At 38.8% G+C, this 21769-nt stretch overlaps 1 long non-coding RNA gene and 1 pseudogene across 2 annotated transcripts; both read right to left on the bottom strand.

Moving 5' to 3' along the window:
- Window positions 1-1472: 1472 nt before the first annotated feature.
- Window positions 1473-9267, bottom strand: LOC148730785 (uncharacterized; annotated as a pseudogene). The gene is made up of 7 exons (XR_016001969.1): window positions 9233-9267; window positions 8614-8817; window positions 5661-5774; window positions 5117-5330; window positions 3807-3917; window positions 3408-3562; window positions 1473-2245 (listed from the first exon to the last, which is right to left on the bottom strand). The product of XR_016001969.1 is annotated as an uncharacterized LOC148730785 (transcript).
- Window positions 9268-9442: 175 nt separating this feature from the next.
- LOC148730784 (uncharacterized) lies at window positions 9443-10018 on the bottom strand. The gene is made up of 2 exons (XR_016001233.1): window positions 9851-10018; window positions 9443-9741 (listed from the first exon to the last, which is right to left on the bottom strand). It is a non-coding gene; the product is annotated as an uncharacterized LOC148730784 (long non-coding RNA).
- Window positions 10019-21769: the final 11751 nt, after the last annotated feature.

Here is a 21769-nt window from a genome sequence, read left to right as displayed (position 1 = left end):
GCAACATTTGGCATGCTTCTTCTTTCCAAATTTTGTCACCTTACATCTGTTATGAGTTGCAGTTATAATCTTCGAAATGTTATATGGCAAGCCAATTGTAGCAATATTCAATACTAAAATTCAGTGAAATTCAATGAAATTCAATTTCAATTGAATGAAATTCAATGAAATTCAATGAAAATTCAATGAAATTCAAGTTCAATTCAATGAAAATTCAAGTTCAACGAAAATTCAAGTTCAATTCAATGAAAATTCAAGTTCAATTCAACGAGAATTCAAGTTCAATTCAAGTTCAACTCAATGAAAATTTAAGTTCAATTCGATAAAAAAAATACATAGTAAAGAGAATTACTGATGAGATTTTTGGAGTGAAAGGGTCAAGGGTCATTACATTTGTGTTATGTTAAACTTGAAGGTAATTCCTTTTATATTTGAACATCAATGAGCACCAATAATTAAGGTTTCCTTCCAAAATGACCAACAGGGTTTTTGAAATGAAAAAAAAGGAGCTGGAGGAGGTTATAAAGTAGCCACCAAGAGCACTATCTCATTGTGACGACGGCAGCCTTGTGGGGTGGGGTGTTGGAATACAAAAGTACCTGTACAAATGCTTGAAGTAGCTGGTGTCTTGCACCGGGCGCAAGCTAAATTTCAAAACCGTGGATCAGTGATCTCCTTGACTCTGGGTTAAGTGGTCTGAGTTCAGGCCTAGCTGGGTCATTGTATTGTATTCTTAGGAAAGGCACTCACAATTCTTCTCTCCAACCAGAAGTTTAAATGAATACTGTCCCTCCTCCCCCTCCACTCCGGAGTAGAAATGGGTCGGGACACAGCAAACTGCTATGTAAACATGACAAAGTGCTGGAGGGTGGAAGGTAAACGGTCATGTACTAACATTCCATCGAGTGCAGTGGGGAGGAGGAGTAATACTTCTAGTTGCTTCATGCTACAGAAACCTAGATAAGCTCGGACACCTGTGCGCTCATTGAAATGTTCTAAATGGCTCAGGCTACTAGAGTTGAACTGGTTTTAGTTTCCCAGTGAATACATTACTGCTTTTTTACCATTCTTTGATTTTGTTTAAGTATCACTGTTGAGTTTTAAACTTCAGTATAACGGTCTTTACTCCTTAATTTGGATATTGAGTATCAGAATACGGACCTTTGGGGCATATGGGGGGATGCGAAAGCACCCTCGTGCACCCCTCCTCCCTCTTTAGTTACGGGCCTGGCTCTTCTGCTTTTTTTCCTCGGTTAGTGACTACTACTGGAATCCTATAAAACCATATACCTTTCGTCTCTCCACTATTATGAAAACAATCAACCATAATACAATGAACCATGATGAAAAATACTTCTAAGGCTTTGATAATTTACGCCAAATGTTTGAATTATACGACACCAATATGGCAGCGTAGCAACCATTGTCAAGGTATAGGTCACGTCGGTGAAAGCCAAGAATAGGGAAGAGAAGATTGTAGACGGCAGCTTTATTCTTTAATTGTTAGGTTGGCTGGTGTCTTGGTTAGTGCGGCGCAGCGAAAAGAAACACCAGTTGCCACATTAAATACAAAATGCAAAGCCAAGCATCTTTTTTTTCTTTTTTCATTTAGCAGCTTGGATATACCAAAATTGGCCTTACGATTTTTCAGCTTAAGATAATACAATCGAGAAATTTATTTGAATGCTGCTGGTACTGGGTAGAGAAAAATGTGAGGACCTTTACCCTTGAGAATTTTCATTTACGCCGACATCTGCACACAAAGGAAAATAATATTAGCTTGAACCGCATCAGTTATTGAGCACATCTTTACTGTTAAACAGTATCAACTCCATACTCAAAGCTAGTTTATCTTACAATACCACCTGCCCTTTCTCAATAACTCTAGCGTTGCAATCAAGCAAAGCTGGCCATATGAAACATTATTTGCGGGTTGTCTGTTGTGGTTTTCCTGGAAAAGCATGATGACTCAACGTGAGCTGTAGGATCGAAAGCTGATTTTTTGTATATGATCTTTAGTGGTGGGACTTGAGTTACAATACGCCAAGAAAACTTGCGGCAAAGTTCAGTGTAACTGGTAAGACCGTCTTTAACTTTGTCATCATAAGTTGGCAGAATGACTTGCACTTTGGTTTTGTTGCCTCTTTGATTTTGTTGTGTCTCTTGCTTCCATCTGGTAACGAGCTCACTTTTAGCGGTATGTTGAAGTAAATGAAAAATGGCTGAATTAATTGATTGATAAGGACTATAACAAAATGAGTGCCTCATTTGCTGTCGTATACATATGGGCAGTTGATTCAAATTAACATGGTGGAACTTTTTTTCTGCCAGCCTACTTTTGACGGACGAATTAAAAACAAACAAACAAACAAGCAAACAAATTGGGAAAAAAAGGAAACAAGCAATTCTAACAATATCGTTTGGTATCCGCCAGTTAACAATCCTTTATACCGCCAAACCATAACGATCAATGGCAATTATAACCTAAGCCTTTAAAATACCAGGTATTCATCACAAAGAAAGATACATTCACTTTCACTCTCACATTTCACCCTCACAACTACGCAGTTAAATCCATTATTCTTAAGAACTTTAAAAAACTTCAAAGCGATCTAGAGACTGGCACTATCATTTCGCAACTTCCACTTATTTCATTCTTGAAAACGTAACAAAAACATAGGCAACTTTCTGGTCAGAAGTCCATTTCAAACTAATGACCAACCCCGGAACTTTTAAATGCGCTAACGCACGATGCAAAACGTGTCCTTTCATTGACAACGCTGAGAAAATATCGGGAACCCAAAAGTTTCAGTAAGATTACTGATCACTCCACGTGCACCTCCGCCAATGTCATCTATTGCATAACTTGCAGTTATTGCAAAAAGATAAACATCGTCGGCGAAACAGGAAGACGGCTAAGTGACCGATTCCGGGAACACCTTCGCGACGTGGTAAGGAATGACAAGGACGCATCAAAACCAGTCGCTAGACATTTTAATCTAACTAATCTGCCGTCTTTGCTTACATTTAGGGAGCTCGAAAAGCCGCAAAACTCTTGAACAAAAAGTCTATGTTTCAAATCGGCACTCTCAAACCTATAGGTATCAACAAACACTTTTCATTCTAGCTAATTTATTCTTTTTTTTTTCTCGCGACCATGTTCCCACCAATAGCATAGCTACACTTTCTGCATATAAACGCAAACACAGCCCAAACTTCTTCCCTTCGCTCTGACGAAGAGCTAACGCTCGAAACCTCAGCTTTTTAATTCTTTACGGTGGCCAATTTACAATTTCAACTTAGTTGATAAAACCAAATCGCCTTGTTACTCCCACTAACGCAGCAACACAGTTTCTTTAGAAACTTACCCCCCCTAATTTCAATGTAAACAAGAACTGATATCTGACAAAAAAACTCTCACTTGAACAAGTTTCTCGAGATTACTTTTAGTAGCAGTTTCCTTCACGAGGACCATTACTTCATTCAATACATCTTGAACAGGTGATGGTGACTTAGATGAAGACTGTCTGGACTGAAGTAACTCTTCGTGTACTGACTTTTGCTACGAAACAGGATGATTGGATAGAATTAATGTTAATTATATAGAAGGCCAACAATCTAATCCATTGTCCATGTGAGATTACTGGTTCATCTTTTGGTTATTAGGTAATAGTTAATCAACAGTTGATTTTCATCTCCAATTACACAAGCAATGTGTGTTCCCCCTGTAGCCAGAAAAGGGGCAAGCATCATTTGATTCGGTTGATAACAGTCTCAGTTAGTAAAAAAGTCACAAGGTTGCAAACCTTTTTGTCTATGAAGGCAACCAGAGGTGCTTTCGAAACTAGATTATCCAAAACTACTGAGGAGATATGGGTGAAGTTTTTCCTGGCAAGTGCAGCGCACTCGTAAGAAACCTTGAGTTAGGAGGAAAACACGATATGTTAGAGGGAAGTTTAGACAAAGAAAGTCATAAGTTACGCGTAAAAATATTAAGTCAAATCCAAAGCAAAAGGAGAAATAATATAATTGGTCGTCAATAATAGTAATAATGATAATAATACCTATAATAATAATTATTAATAAATAGTTATGCAAATGTCCTAAGCTAGTGAAACACGCTCTAAAGTGCACCTAAACCCAATTTTTTTTTTCGCTTAACGAAATAAGCGTAGTTTATGGAGTATTTCTGTGCGAAATGTTTTTTATTTCCTCTAATCTTCAATTTTCTGTGCCCAGTCAAAATACGGAAAATCGGCCGCCATCTTGGCTCACGACCGAGTTAAAGAGGAATGGTTCTAGCGGGTAATGTGACGTCAAATGTAGAACACGAAAGTCTGCATTTCACACATTTTCACTAATTTGGGAAGGTTGCCGTCGATATTGTGCGAAATATGCCGACTAGGTGTGTTGTATGTCGAATGCATGAAGCGCGACACCCTCATGCAAATTTAGCACGTTCCTAGATTCTCCTACAACACACTTAGTCGGCATATTTTCGGACAATATCGACTACAAACCTTGAATATTTGAGCAAATAACAAAATCTTGGAAAAGAAATACTCCAAACAATACGCTCATTTCGTTAAGCGAAAAAAAATTTGGGTTTAGGTGCACTTTATAGTTTGTTGAGACTTTTTTTAACCAGTCAGGGATCAGAACTTTACATCGTGATTAGCAAAATAGATACGGAACTTCTAACACATTCAACTCCAGTTGATCGATGTGAAATAGTGCAGGATGCTAAGAAAGAACAGAAGAACTCGAAACAGGGGAAAATTTTAAGTTCTTTGTAAAATTCAAAATAGGGTCCGCTTACGTTTTTCAAAGAGGGTGGTTTATACGTAGGAGTTTTTGGAAACATTTTTCTACTTTAGAAAATGGGGAGGGGAAGGATTGACATTTAGATCACTTCCGCATTTGACTCACAAGACATGAGCATCTCTCAACAATTTTTAGATGCACGCGACACTGTAGAGCACTATTGGCAATGACAATGACCGGACGGGAACAATCATAGTGAGTTTGTTGTATATTAACATTAGGGAAAATCTCTGTGATGAAAATTAAAATCCAAAAACTATTTTCCGCTCTAGGTGACTCAAGATGACCTCACTTCAAATACTAGACAAGCAAGTCTGGATGCCTTTAGGTGATCCATCTCTAGCTGACGTCGTGTCCTTGAACCTCGTTTGAGTCTCTGGATTGTCTCTATTGCGTCAACGCGTTTTCCATCTCTAAAGTCAGTGGTATATTCCTTCTCAAGTTGTGATTGCCCATTGTTACTTAGTGTGTTCTCAGCTGCTCGCTGAAAAAAAACTGCGGCGTGCCTACGAAATTGTAAAAATAATCATATTTTTTAGAATCTTGCCAATCAGGCGTACTGTGAATTTTCCTCTCGATTCAATGTCAATAACTCTTCGAAAATTTTCTTGATATCTACGTCATTATACCCCCCGAAAAAACTTCCAAGAACTGCAAAAATAAAACGATAGTGCCATTGAGTAACCTAAATTAAAAAAAACAACAACAACAACAAACAGACTAATTGCGATTGCTCTATTTTGCACCAGTTCTTTTTTCTTTCTTTTCTGAAATGATTTTATCCTCATTTCACAGAATTGTTTAGTGGTTTCATAATTATGGCAGATTTGCTTTACCTCTTCCTTAGTATATGCACTTCCCGTTGTTTCTCCATCTCGAGTTCGTTCAATGTGGTAATTTGCGACTCGCATCCTTGCGTAAGGCCTCTTCGATTCAAGCTTTGTTGTAACCTTTCAAAAAATTAGTAGAGTAAAATCAAGAAACAAGCTAAATAGCTACAGGTAGCTTAAACATAGAGTTGGCCAGCATTTGCCGGGTCTTTGGAATACAAGTTAGACAAGAATCTTTCATTACTTACTTTAATTACAGTCGCATTTCAACAATAGATATAAAACCTTGTCAGTAAAATGGGAGCAAAGACTCTTAGCAGGGTGGGAGCCCAGCGGGATTCTGGTGGTATTTATGTCAGATACAGCCGGCTTCAGTGATCACACCCACGCCGAGGTGAACAATGCTAACAAAATGCCAGGTTTCATTTGTCGCTCAATCCGCGGGAGCAAAACTTCATTACCAATTCTGAGATCCTTTTTTGTGCCACTTGTACGTTCTGACCTCGTGTACGCTTCTGAAATCTAGAGCCCAAAATCAGTCACTATGATAAAAAGAATAGAAGGGGTGCAACAACGCGCGACTCGGCTTATATTACCTGATTTTAGCTATAATGAGCGACTAAAACGTCTCAATCTGCTACCACTGGTTTACCGTAGAGTCGTTAAGGACCTCTCAACCTTTTAAAAACTGAAGTGTGGGCATTCTGACTTTTCATTTGATTCGTAGTTTCAATTTTGTTCAGATAAGAGATTAAGATCATAATCTAATAATAAACTGAAAACTAATAGAGTTAGGACGGAACTTTTTAAGGGATTTTCATGGAGCAATTTGCCAGAAGAGCTGAGGTTTGCCAATTTTAATGTTTCTTCTTTTAAGAGATTATGCACTACCTTCTATAAAGATAAGGTCTTCGACCCTGCGCGCCTCCATACCACCTGGTCTAAAACTAGCAGTTAGTAAGGTTGCTAGTTTCCAAGTTAGTATTTTTATAACGGGTTGACTAGCACGCATGGTTCGTCAGTTCCCTTCTAGTCTACCCCACTACCTTGTTATGGACTTAGATTTTTATCAATTATTATTGTAATTATTATTATTATCATTATTATTATTATTATGTCTATTTACAAGTACAGGTGGAATGGCCGATGAATGCAAGAGGTTCCATAGCCGCCTCGCAGAGTTACTTGCGTTAAAGAAAGGAGATGACTACGCTACAACAATATCTTGGATAAGGGCGAAGATATCCTTTGCCATTCTACGTTCAGCTTTGCTGTGTCTCAGAGGAACCAGGAGAAAGAGAATAGTAGCCAACATATCTGACACTGACATTACATCGGAAAGTACGCAAGCCAGAATTTAAGTAGTCAATATTTTATTATGTAGCTTAGTTTACTGCATTTTTCCTTTTTTCTTTTTTTTTTTGTAGAGAACTGCTTTTTGTGAAATATTTTTCAGGAAAAATTTATTATTATTATCAAGGACGTCGATCATGCATCGTCAATTTATTTGCTGTTCTGCTGAATGAAGCTGAAGCAAAATAATGCAGATATAAGATGAATTCTGCTACTCTGTAGAACAGTTGTTAATCGGTTCTTACTTGCTTGAGAGTTTGCCAAAGAAAGCCTTTCCACAGAAACGGTCACAGGCCGTGAAATATTTTGTTCTCAAAAGCTTGCAAATTCAAAATTTGCCAATAAAATGCAAAAAGGTAATCGGAAAATATTCTAATTTTTTGCAATGAAACTACTTAACGAGTCACCAACGCTTGATGAGAGGGTTCTAAAGTAAACCACGACTGCGACGGCAACGAGGATGTGGCGAAACAAAAGACACCATGGGCAATAGCTTAGCACGTGCGTTTTAAAACTTTGTATATTTCTGAACACTCCCTTTGCAAAACAGCAACATGAATCGCCACAATTTTCGTGGTCTGAGAACAGAAACTTCGACGGCAAGTAATTCAGGTTTCCATTTGGAACTCAACCCTGCTGTCATACGTTCTGCCAAGGTTGAAGTGAGCCACCGTAAGAGAGAGTAAACACAACCATCCATTCTCAAAATTTATATTTTGATGGACGTTTTCCTGGCGTTGCCTTGTTGACAGCTCAAGGTCCTTAATGCAAATATATGGACTAAGACGAAAACGCAAATTTTCATATGATCTGGAACTTATGGAAAAAGACAACGGCGAGGCTAGGGGCTAATGATGATTTTATCAACAAACAGAAAAGTTATTGGAGAATGCAAAGAGGACGCTCTTTTTCAAGCAGGTGAACTCAATGAATCCAAACCACTTTCACTTCCGAAAAGTATGAAGGTTTTATCCCTACACTCCGGTTTCTTGCTTCTATTTTAGGTTTAATAACTTATTCTCAAATTCGTGAACACTTGATCTTGCTGAGTTGCTGGACTCTTTAAAAACATGTCATGGCAGGAGCTCATTGAATTCAAGCGTCCGGAAGCGCGGCTTTCGAGAGAAGATAGACTCATTGTTTGATCTTATTACTTACTTCATTCCAATGCTCGAGCCGTACAGGGGAAAATCAATCCTGAGTTGTTTTTTACGGCCCTGATTGTTCTCGGGCGAAACTGCCACCTCTTTGAGAGCAGATGAAATTCGTTTTGATTTTTTTAAGATTTTGATCTCAGTCTTGACTATCCATTGAGTTCGGGCAGATAGCCATGTTAAACAACCTTAGAGCTCCGGTCAGAGTAACGAGTGACGGAGTAAACCACACTTTTTACATTGCATGGGACGATTTCCTTATCTGGCCTCAACTGTAAATCTGTTAACAGGGCTTATTTGTAAGATTCGCCGTTTTACGACACTACAAATAGTACGATGCCAGTACAGTTGTAAAACCACTATAATTTGGCATCAAATAAATAACTGAATATACCTGTGTATACGTTTCATCGATTCCATTGGCAAAATACAAAAGCTTACAAGCATGTTACCTTAAAAGCTCCCTGTTTTTCTGTTTCAAATATTGCACTTCCTTCCTCAATTCTTCGTTTTCTTGCTGTAATAATTTAAGTCCTTCTGTGACCTGCATGGATGTTTCAATGAGTGAGTTTGTGCGGGAGTTTGAGCCATCCTTCCCGCATAAGATGCCTTCTTGTGACACAATATGTGTACCTTTGCCTAGATAAAGAGGCGACCTAGATATTGTGGAAAGATGAAGTATATGTGGTTCACATAAACGGTCTTTCAAAAAAAAATATTTTGCAATATTTAATTTACAGTTGGCTTTTCCTAGAACAGCACCGGAAATCAATTGGAGATAATTAGTTGAATGCCTGGTATATATGATTTACAATTCGTTTTTTATCACGATTTCATTAAGAATGTTTTTGAAAGCGAATTTGCAAATCTTTGATAAAAACACATTTGACAATGAATTTTTGCGAGCATTCGCTGAAAATTCTCGATGTTTTCTTTGCCTCAGAGAATTTTCAAACGACTATTGTGCAACATTTTCGAGAAAAAGAAGAAGCTTGTTTTATTTCATCAGCAATCATGTTTCCTCTAGAAATAGGAACAAGCACCGACAACAAGTAAACATCTTCCAATCACCTTTCACGAATACGACCCCAAGATAAACATCTCATTTCTGCGGCGTTAGTAGTCGCCAGCACATCAGATGTCTTGTTAGTTACGGTTTCTCCTTACTAAGTACGGGGTGATTATCGCGAGAAACATAGTGATCAGAGGTAGACCAAGGTTCTTCAATTCTTTTAAAGTTGAGCAAGAGGGTATGGCATCGAAAGGTAAAAATAGTACGCGTTAAATAATGTATGATAAAACGAATCTTGTATGATCGGCGGTGGCGATGCTCTTCTGTAAATTTAAGTAGTGCCATTCAAAAAAAATCAAAATGATGTGTAACTACCTCATTTCACTCTCTGTTTTATAAATATCTTCCTTATCTCTTAGGATGACTTCAAAAACCTCCTCGAGTCCAATTTTGTTCAACTCCGTTTTCAATTTCTCTTCAGCTTTTCTTTTTCTTCCAATCGTTTTTTCTTGTTCAACAGCAACATTCCCATTTGAGTTATTGTTCTCCAACAAAGTACATCCAGCACCTATGTATAATAATAATTAATGAGAATTTCCTTCATACAAAATGTGGAGCTTGATTGATTAAAATATGTATTATGTTAGTGCACTTTAAAAAAAAGAAAATAAACTAACCAGGCTCCGAGACTGAATCTTCAGTCTTCACCTTCTCCATCCCTCTTTCCTGTCTGTAAATAGTTAGGTATAAATGCACATTTACATTTTGTAAAGAGTTGGTCGTTTATTGCCAAAACCAGCATGAAATCACTGTTACTACTTTTGAAATGATTTTAAGCTGATATTGAACTATATGCTTGTATCTGAGCCGTCTAGTACATTAAACTCTATAATCCATCTAATTACCAAATACAACCGGGCTTGAATAAGGAAATATCCGGTGATATTGCCCAAATTTCAAACCTCACTTCCAACAGGACGAGAGTCTGTTGAAAATCTGATTCAACAGAGAAGAGCATTGAACATTTGTTTCAATTTAAGATGAGAAAGCCATTTTCTATCATACTGTCATAATAAGAAATAACACAGAGAGGTAAAATTTACAAATGGCACATGATTACCAATGTAATCACAACTACTTGTTATTTTTTTTCCAGCACGCACCCCTCTATGGAAGAAGTAAATTCCTTAGGTCCCAGACTTTGATGTATGGTGTAACACCTCTAGTTAGCTTTTTTTTGGCTACCAGCGGCCGACTTTGCACAACCAATAATTACCTTCTTTCTTTTCCTCTTCAATTTTTTCTCAAATTACAACATTCAATTTACTTATCATGGAGTCCAACCAAAGCTTCCCCCGTCATGCCTTATGGAATCTTTATTTACTTATATAACGTAGATATAACTAGTGGGTGGTGGTGAAAAAATTGAAAAGATATATAACTACCTTATTTCATTCACTGTTTTATAAACATCTTCCTTATCTCTTAGGATGACTTCAAAATCCTCCTTGAATCCAATTTTGATGAGCTCCGTTTGCATTTTCTCTTTAACTTTCCCTTGCTCGAAGTCGTCAATAAACTTCAGGTAATTATCCTTTGATTCAAATGATAATTCCACAAGAATGGAGCCAGTTGTTATACTTTTGATTGGGGCCCACATATTAAGGGCCAGATTAAGTCCTTTTTCAACAATCTTTGGGTTTCGTAGCCAAAAAACTGCCGCTCCGACACTGCAGACTCCAACAAGAATCCTTGCTGTCCAACTATCGTAAATCTCCAATCCGCTTTTTGTTATGCTGAGGGCAGGCGTCGCTAAAGGAACATCTGCCTCGGCTTGCAACTCCTGTTCACCTTCGTCTGCCATGGTATTACCTTAGATTGACTGAATACCTTGCAGGTTGAAATTCCTTTCACTTACCCCTTCACCCTACAAATTCCAAATTAAAATTGAAATCTCCCTAATGTTGATTAATTATGATATTCCATAAAGCTTGCTAAGTAAGTATGTCAAGAAAGCTATTTATATCAATCCAACTTGTCAAAAACATCAAATAGTACGAATTGTATGCAAAGCAAAGAGGTTACCCAGATGACATGATAGAAAACAATATCTGGTAAGGCCAACACAAAAACAAAAGTTGCACGGAGAAGATTCTGCTTGAGTTTCAAAATGCAGAAAAGGACAATTAAATGTGACAGTTTGTTAAGAACTAAATGCTAGGCAATTTGCATGTACAAATATATAACTAGTCAAAGATGAATAGATTAATTATAGAAATAGTGCGTTTTGAAGTGGGTCAAAAAGTCTTCACAGCACACGACTATGTAAAGCCCTCTTCAGATGATCAGAGAAATTAATAAGAGATTAACTAGAGGAGTTGCAAAGACTCGAGAAAACCTCACTTCAAATTTTGAATAATTTAATGAACAAAGAACAAATTCAAGAAAACCTCAGTTCAAAGTTTGACTAATTCAATGAACAAAGAACAAATTCTCCCGTCGTTTACTCAAAAACCGAGTGTTTGACAGTAGTGAATTTCACACTATTAATTTATGAAGGAATTACATGCGGGTTAGTTGGAAAATTGTTCAAATATGACTATAATTCAGACGTATTTGGCCAGAAACAACTCGTTAAACTTTTATAAACTCGCAAAGCAAGCCTCGCTGATTACTAACATTTGTGAGTAAAATAATTTGTTGTTTCTCTCATTGCCAACCACACTGTAAAAAAAACTGTAAAGGTATGATGAATTCCTTCCTGGTATTTTTTAAGTCTTCGAACTTCAACTAACAACCTGTCTATACATTTATAAGCCATACACTAAGAGTGATGAATTATGAGAAGAATTTTCAAACGCAAAGGCTGACTTTATCTGCTTCTATCTCTCAGATTCGCAAGGAAAAACATTTTAATCTGTACCTCATCATCATCATCATCATCATCATCATCATCATGTTTATTTGTTCAAGCAGGTTGAATTTATTGGCAACTGTATAAGCTGATGTGGACCTGCTGTTTTCCCACCCAACCCACCCCAGGGGAGGACATCCAGCACACAGTAATCTCGTGCGTGGGAAATTAACGTCTCTTACCCCTTACCCTTTTTAAGAGACGGGACCTCCAGCTTTACGTCCTATCCGAGAAGACGAAACAATGTGAGTGAAGTGTCTTGCTTAAGGACTCAACGTTAAGCCCCAGCCAGAACTTGAACCCGGGCCGTTTAACCCTGAACACACGGCTTTCAAAAGAAGAATTAAAAAAAATGAGATCTGCTCTATCTAGCTAAATCAAACTGATCTGGCTCTTTGCAGTTTTTTTCAAAAGTAATTAAACAAACGACGAAAGAAATGCAATATGGCTGAAGTTAATTAGTTAGAGCATGGTTCCTTCCACGCATGGTTGATTATTCTAGAAATGAACGTGTCAGTTTCGTAATCCTTGGTCGGCATTCCATTCAAAGTCTACCTTTTACCCTCACTCTGATTCTTGAATTAAGTAAAGCTAATCAAAAGTATCTGGGAAAGAGTACCATATAACCCCATACATTAATTATGCATTCCACTTCTTTGTCTTTCACGACAAAACTTTAAAAACAAAGTCTACTTGTCTGAATGCATAATTAATGTATGGGGTTATATGGTACTCTTGCCGAGAGCTCGACAAAAAGCATATTTCAGAAAGAGGTAGACAATAGGTAAAACGAAGCTGCTTAGGATGTAATTCAGAAACCGTATCATTAAACACCGTGAAGTCGGAGTTGGTCGGCCGCCATCTTGAATTTATAAGTGTGACAACTCTTTCACACGTCTTTCAAAGCCTTGGCACACCATAATAATAATAATGCTTTGGGGACTAATTTTCATGTCTTTATTTATGGAAAAATGAGAACAATGAAACAGAGGAAACCGAGAAATGAAAACACCGCTAAAAATGCTGAAACTTTGAATGCGCGAAATTAAACCATCGCTAAATTTAACCTTTCTATACAGTATTTAAAATAACCGCATTAGAATAAGAATGCCTATGCGATAAACAAGAAAGACGTCAACCTTCGACTGATGATTATTCTTTCAAGGTGAAATGGGAAGTGCAACTGTGGATATGGGTCATTCCTTTTACTTTGTTTTTAGGCAGGAATCACTTTCATCATGCCAATCACTTTGGTGTTCATTGTGGTTTACGGATTTTACGTTTTTCAGCATTCGGTTTTCGGTTTTCGCAACAAATATCAGCAGGTTTTCGAATTTGTTAGCTGATGCGATTTTACCGTGTTTTTCCCATTTTGCTTCGGTTTTTCTTCGATCTGAACGGCAATTATGCGTCTCCACTGAATTTGAATAGCTGCGAAACCTCTGTATGCTTTGCTCCTTGACTGGGGTTTTGATAACTGGGATATGCAAACTTATCTGTTCTGACGGTTTAGCATGCGGTTTACGAGTTTGATCGGACCTTATTGCGGCTTTGCGGTTTTGAATGATTTTCTTCTACGGTTTTGTGGTTTCAAATAGACACCAATGCCCAGCTCCTTTAACCCTCATTTGTAAAATCTCGATTTTAAATAATATTGCAACAAGTGTTGATTGGCTGCATCTACGTTTTCAAGCCCTGGCTAGTTTGAGTGAAGGGTCTGTTGTCTCTTTCACGCTCAACTGGTTGTTCTGGAACATTCTGTATCTTATCTTCACGCTTTGTGAACCGTTTGAAGTTAATTTGCCTGTCACTCTCAGTCTGTTTACAGTATTCACAACTACTGAATAACTCCCCTTTGAAAACCTTAGAAGTTTGAAATATGAGTGGGTCAAATATATTCATGAATGACTTAAGACTATGGGCGGGTAAGTTCTCATAAAGTTTTCACAAAATCGAGAACAACGTTTAAACAGCGCTAAAATCAACGCAAAGTTCGAGAAACAAGTATATCTTAGTACAGACAGACAGAAACTATAAGCGAACAAAGACGCTATGAATAACTGAGAAGTCACGTCTGGCTCGTTAATCGTAGCGCGCCATGTGTGATTGAAATGCCTATACACTGTGTATTAAAAACGCTTACCAATTGAAGGATGAGGACAAGATGTCTTACGATCAGCTCAGCTCAAAAAAATCGTTTGGACATTTTCAAGTCTTCTCCTTTGCATTTTACGAGTCTTATTTTTTTTCCATCTACAGCCTTGTCGTGTAGCGACGCGACGATCACAATGCCGACCAGTCCCGTTGTGAAATTCTTGTTTCAAGATTATTGTTTAGCGAACACGTTTTCCGACTGGAGGAGAACGTGTGACGTGCCATGGGAAAAAATTTGAAAACGAAGCAAAACAAAACTTACGAGTCCCCTTGGGAAACAGAAACTTGAACTTTCGACTCGCACTAGTTGCCAAGCATTGCATCTCAATTGTAAGTATTTTTTCTGACTGACCTTTTCTTTCCTGGTTTAATTGTTTTGTAACTATTTTAGTTAAAGCTTTCTTCTACTCTAGTAAATTTTTCACGTCTTTTGCTGACCTTGGGCCATTTAAGCCCCCGACTTTGGCTGTTCTTGTGTATTTCTCTTCCAATGTGCGAATAGCAGGAATGAATAAAATAAATAATAAATATGTAGTCAGGTCGAAGCACCACAGTTATCCTAGCCTGTGAAGCAAGCCCTGGGGGAAAGGAGGGGGATTGGGGGTAGCAATGTGCGGAGGGGAAATGGAGGGCTTGCCACAGACCCCCACTAACTAACGAAACGCCCCCCATTTTCATATTCATATCGTCTTGCATGTGTCAATCAGCGCCTCTTAAAATTAACCAATCAGAAAGCGCCATTAGCGAGAGCTCAGTGAACCATGCAAACTGTCAAAACAACAACTAAAACTTGCTCCACGTGAGCGAGAAATGTTAGACGACAAGGAGAAGCTGGTATCAAAATCTAAGAGAGGGATAAAGCCAAAAGTTAATCCAGAAGGCGTAGTTTGCCGGTTTCGTGGAGTAGATTTAAGAATTAAATTTGGAGTTGCTTCAAAAGTCTTTTAAATATTTTTAATCAGATACGATGAATATATGAAGTTCATATATTTTGAACTGCGGTTATAGATACGTATCATGCACGATTCTCGCAGTAGAGAGCGCTAATTATGCAATAGCGAAAATCAGACCTGAAAAAACTCAGGCCTGTACGGGATTCGAATCATTGATCTCAGCGATACTGTGCAGCGCTCTACCAATTGAGCTAACAAGCCAACTGCGAGGATCGTGCATCATACGTATCTAAAACCGCAGTTCAAAATATATGAACTTCATATATTCATCGTATCTGATTTATCATCACGGGTTTATTGCGAATCAACTTAACGGCCTGCTCCCAGTTGGCTTGTTAGCTCAATTGGTAGAGCACTGCACTAGTATCGCAGAGGTCAGTGGTTCGAATCCCGTACAGGCCTGATTTTTTCAGGTCTGATTTTCGCTATTGCATTAATAGCGCTCTCTACTGCGAGGATCGTGCATCATACGTATTTTTAATCAGAGTCAAAGAGAAGTGTATCTTCGCCGATCGCCTTCGAACGGTCGTTTTCACTTCGAAAATAAGTCGCACATATCTCAAACTATATGCCTTCCTTGTGCCAGAAAAGCTAACAGTTTTTGTCAGTTTATGAACTGTTGAATAAGGCCATTTCTCAATGTCTGGATTCCCGCGATGTTTCGTCGAAATGAAAGTTCTCAACACCGACAGGAAAAAGTCCAGGTAGAAAGAGCTTGCGTGTCCGCTCCCCGGCACATGCAAAACCTACATCTAGCAGGGAAGCGTTGTTTGACTCGCCGACGAAAGGACAACCCTTAACTTCAGCGATGGATACAAATTTAAACTTTGATGATTTGGATCCAACGTCCATCGGCTTTGCAATGTTGTGGTAAGGGCAAGTTTGAGAATGAAGACGCCATTCTTATCAAGGCCCTGAGCTTGAACAAGTGGATGGCTGCCACAAATATTCTACTTCGACATCGATTCTCGAGGGCAGAACCTCTCGAAATCACCGTAGTCCGCCATTTTCTAGAAGGTAGTCGCCACGAAGACTGTTTAGTTCGAGGCTTGATTGACAACGTGTTTCTCTCAGCCAATGGGAATTCTTCGTCCATACGAGATCGGAAATTTCGTCGGTTAGTGGGGGTCTGTGGCAAACCCTCCCTCTCCCCTCCGCACATTCCACTCGCCCCAATCCCCCCTCCTCTCCCCCCCAGGGCTTGCTTCGCAGGCTACAGTTATCCCAAGCTGACGTCTCGAGCAAAAGCGAAGGATTATTTCATGAAAGCGTCACGCGTTGTGTGACGCGGTGTTGAGATACGCGAGAAACCGTTGAGAATTTGAATGCGTTATAAGGATTTAGTATGGGGAACGAGATATGGTCCATTTAAAACACTAAATATTCAGAAATATGAACATTCGACACGTTAGATTAATAACACTTACTCATTCCTTGTGTGTCCGTTGTGTTTTCTGGCGATTTCCGTCGTGTTGGGCTTGCTTTGCCATCACTATTTTTCCGGCTTATCCTTTAAACCTAACAAATGACGTCACGATCGATAGATTGATGGATTGGTTAAGTCCTGGTGTACCGGTTAACGAAATTATGTCCTGGTGTGCCGTTAACCAAAATATGTCTTGGCGTACGGTTATCGAAAACTGCGTGACATCGGCCGATCAAATGATAGCGTGACAGCTGGATAGTTTGATGAATAATAAATGCTTGAAGGGTTAATTGGGCCAGTTGGGTCATTTGGGCCAGTTTGCTCATTTGGGCCGGTTTGGTCATTTGGGCCAGTTGGGTGATTTGGGCCAGTTGGGTCATCTTGGCCAGTTGGGTTATTTAGGCCAGTTGGGTCATTTGGGCCAGTTGGGTCATCTGGACCAGTTGGTTTATTTAGGCCAGTTGGGTCTTCTTAGCCAGTTGGGTCATCTGTGCCAGTTGGGTCATCTGGGCCAGTTGGGTCATCTGGGTCAGTTGGGTCATCTGGGCCAGTTGGGTCATCTGGGCCAGTTGGGTCATCTGGGCCAGTTGTGTCAATTGGGCCAGTTGGGTTATCTGTGCCAGTTGGGTCATCTGGGCCAGTTGGGTTAATTAGGCCAGTTGGGCCATTTGGGGCAGTTGGGTGTATATTTTTCCGTCACAATCGCCAAAATACAACCGCTAACGCAGGCGCCTTTCGAATCAATCTAGACATTCTGAGATCCCGCCATCAAAGGAAGCTGGTTATAGGTACAAAGATAGTTTTTCCACAGGTGGCCCAAGCGTACTGTGTGTGATTTAAGCTTTTGGGTGTAAAGTTCATTAACGGCAATAACTAACATATTAAGATCGAATTTCAAGCGTACGTGTGGGCCGTTAAAAAAAGGAAAAATTAAAAAAAAAAAAAGAAAAAGTTTAAAAGGATAATAAATGCGAGGAATAAAACATGTGCAATCTCCTTACCTTTTTTTCCGTACCCGAGTTGTTTCCAACGGTCGTTTTAACGCTGATTTGGCGCCTTTTTGTTGTAACGCGTGCGGTGTCACCGGTCAACTGTATAATAAGAAAAACTATGAAAAAAATTAATAAAAAAATCAAAAGGAAAATAAAAGCGAGGAAAATATCGTATGAAGTCTCCTTTCCTTTTTTTCCGCAGCTGCTTTGTCGTTTACAGTCCTTTTAAACACGAAGGCGCGCTATAAAAAGAGCCTTAGGTCCCACTGGACCATTTGTCAGCCAACCGTCGTGTGATGTAGAACTCTTAGAGTCAAGTCAGCTTGAGCTACAGCCACTCCAAAGCAGTGAACAGCGGGCGAATTCATTAAAATTGTTTCATGTCTTCATCACAATACAAGAATTTTTGAAATTTGTATTTCCTTTCTCCACTGGAAACTGTCTATATTTGTGGCGGTATATTTGAGATCGAGGTAGGTGGTTGGCACGTTACCTCATGCCCCCATGCTGGTGGAAGTAAACAATAGATATCTCATTAGCTCCTTTTGTTCGTCTACCAGCATTTAAATTTGACCCGCACACATCAACGGTGAGTGACAAATAAGCCCAGGTCTTCCCAGGGAAGACTTCCTTATATAGCGCGCCTTCGTGTTTAACGCTGTTTTGGCGACTTTCTTTGCAAAGCGTGTCGTGCTACCGGTCAACTGTGTGCGAGAGCGCTTACTTATTACATACCCTTTCCAGCGGCAAAAGTTTCCAAATTCTGCTGTATCGATCCGAGAGCCTCTCCGTTTTACCACCCATTCTGGCTAAATCGCTTTGTAGGTACGCGTAATCCTTTTGCCCGACTACGGGATTCAAATATCAAAGCGCATCAGAAAAATTCACCCGGTTTATAGCTAACTGACTACCTGAGAATTGAGAAGAATGCAGTGAAACCAATCTCTTTTCCCATATTTATTAAAGAAAGCAAAGGCTTGCTTCAATAAGAATTTTGAATAGCATCAATTTCAACAAGAAACACTGTTAGTGTTAGATTAAACCCAAATTTGTAATGTTGCATGAGAAAATACGTTTTAAGAAAGTTAATGAACCAGGCCCCATGTGTTACAAAGTTGCGTGATCTTCCTAACACTAAGTCTTATCCACTAGAGTGACCTAACTTTTAAACAACTGACACAGATATTGTAATGGTAAAATTTTGCTAAATCTTTCTCTTTCATTCATTATTGTTTGCAAAAATAAGTAAAGCAAAAAATCGTACTGACTATCATTGAAGTAAGATTCATAGTTTTTAACTTTCTCATTTCTTGCTGATGCCAATGATGACTTGCTATCTTGACCACTTGAGTTGCTAGGATCATTAAGAAGATTATTTTCCTTTCTCCTCCGTTTTTACATGTTTCCTTATAATTTGTTCAATAGCCTTCCGGCCTAATCCTGCTTTAGGAAACGAGTACGTGTCATCTTCACCAAGTTATTCCAGTATTTCCAATAGCTTCTTGGTACTTTCTGTGTTTCCTCTAAACCAGGATGCTGGTTCATCCTCAGGCCATACTGATTTGGTGAATGCAATGATCCTTTTCTTCCTGAGTATTAAAAGTCAGCAATCTATCAAAACCTTAACATTTTTGTTTTAAGTAAGAATCCACATTGTGATATAAATACAGTGTAAAGACCAAGGGTGTAAGCAGATATTTCTTTTTTGGGCACACAAAGGGAGAACCACGAGTCCGGAAGGTGTGAATTTGTGATAATGGCTAGTGGAGGGGAGCCTAAAGTTTAAGAAATTTGCACTCAAAATAAAGTCACGGTTACTTGGTGGTGGTCAAAAGTAACTGTTTGTGACTTACTTCGTATTGTAGATGCTACGATCCATTGAAGATAATTGATCCTTTTCTCTGTTTGTCAAAGTTCTGTCCATCTCTTCAAAGCTTGTTAGAGGCTGCAATCTGGATCTCTTGGCCGAAGGCTGGTGTGGATCCTTGAGAGACTTTCCTGGAAGCTGTGCAGCACAAAATCAGTAGCTGCTATTACGTAATTCTATGTTTACAGCGCCACGCATGGTGGCCCAACGAGACAAAATCCTTGCCGCAGAACGTACAGACGTTGAACGTACAGACTCGTTAGCCCTTCGCACGTATTTTTTTTTTTTTTTTTTTTTTTTATGTATACCCCTGCATCTACATTCATGTACTGTTACGTAAATGCTAAAAAACTATCAAATAAAACGACGTTTAAGTTTAACTGAAGTGAAAGAAGTTGTCAAAGTTAAATATTTGTGTTGGTTATTAGACATGTTGAAGTCAAAGAAGCGACCTAAGTAACGAAATGATTCACCCATTTCCACACAGGGAATTAGAACTCCATTGATCAACAGATTGGGTAAATATTGAACAGATTTAGTACACACTTTCCGTATTCCAAAAGTAGAACATTTGTCAACTCTGATCGTCATGTTCGACCAATTACACCATAATATGAAGCGATTAACTAGGTGTTGATTTTCTGCTTCTTGACCGCTTATAACAGCGGCATCGTCGGCGAACTGAAAGCAGTGAATGGGATTTAAGAACTCAAGAAAAAAGCCAAACTGGCGGTATTTTTCAGATTTAATATGCTGTAGAAACGTGTTAAAACACAAGTTAAAGAGAAGTGGGCCAAGGGAATCACCTTGGAGTACACCACGACCAACAGATATAAACGGAGTGCGAAATTCACTTGTAAGAATAGAGGTTGTGACGTCCTTGTAAAGACTTTTCACCAGTGATTTAATATGATCGGCAATGCGGTGTTAATCAAGAGCAGTTTGGATCAAGTTTGATGAACTTCATCAAAAGCGTTTTTAAGATCTAAAAGAGTAATGACGAGTGAACGCTGTTTGGCACGAGCTTTGTTAATGATATCAGCCATTTGAGCAGTATGCTCAAAGGTTCCAGGAAGACCTGGTGTAAAACCTTTTTGAATTCCTTGTTCAACGTCAGCAGCGAGGAAGTTGAAAATGGATTACGTAGACACGAGGTCAAAACCTTTAAAGGCACAGATTGTAGGCATGGTCATTGGTGTCTTCCATTTTATGGATAGGGATTGTGCAGGCTCGCTTCCATTAGTTTGGGACGGAGCCAGTAGACCAAGCTGTGCGTATGATTTCAGATAAGTAAGTGCGAAGAAAAGGACATCGTTTGAAACAAATCATTGACAGTTGATCTAGGGAACAAGGAGAACCAGGCGCCCTCATTATTCTTATCACATTTGAGATCTGTTGATATGTTGGAGGTTCAAGGTTAAATGGAATTACAGGTTCTGATAAAGTAGGTATCCAGCTTGGAAGGTTGAAAACTTTAGGCGGATTTACTGACGAAAGAGTTCTTGTAAAGTAATCAAAGCACTCGTTCATGGAAAACGAAGGGAAGATTTCGTCTTTTTTTGTTTAAGATCCTTTTGACATATCCCCAGAAATGTTTGGAGATGGAATGATTATGATTCACCAGGTCAGTGCTGAGTTGACGCGACGTGTTGTCTCCTAGTTTATCACGCAATAATGAGATACGTATTTAATTTCTGTGACGTCAGCGTTAGCAGTTTGCTTCAAGATTTTAGGGGATCTCTTAAGATCATTTTTAGATTTTCCTTCGTATTTCATAATCAGGTTTCCATTAGGCTCCTGTGCAACTTGATCAAAATTATCAGAAAAGTAGTCATAAACAGTGTCGTTCAGAAGTTTTACACTTGACTTTAACTTCACGAGAGGAGAGAAAAGATTTCAACCAATCTGTTTCACGAGATAGTCCGTAACCCCACCCATAGACTCCACAGCCTCCTCCCCCAAAGGAAGAATTGTAGATACGCACTGAGGCATAAAAGTGATTTCACTCTCTCCATATGCAAAACCAAGCGCTTGAAGAACAGTTTTATTTTTAGCCATATTTATAAGATGTAGATAATTTTCCTTCTTCCTTAATTAAGAAGTTGTAATATTTTATACTTCTTTCTTTACGATCTGCAATTTTAAATATTCCGTAATTCAGCCTAGGACTGCAAGTCGTTCATAATAAAGTATCTATCTATCTAGAGATTCTGAACAGTGATTGGAGGATTCAGAGACAATTTGGATTTAAAATATTCGTTTTCCGTTAACCATTGTTCTTTAGATTTAG

Source organism: Stylophora pistillata, chromosome 5, assembly GCF_964205215.1.
Source record: "Stylophora pistillata chromosome 5, jaStyPist1.2, whole genome shotgun sequence".
Taxonomy (NCBI): Eukaryota; Metazoa; Cnidaria; class Anthozoa; order Scleractinia; family Pocilloporidae; genus Stylophora; species Stylophora pistillata.
This window is presented reverse-complemented; position numbering and strand designations above follow the sequence as displayed.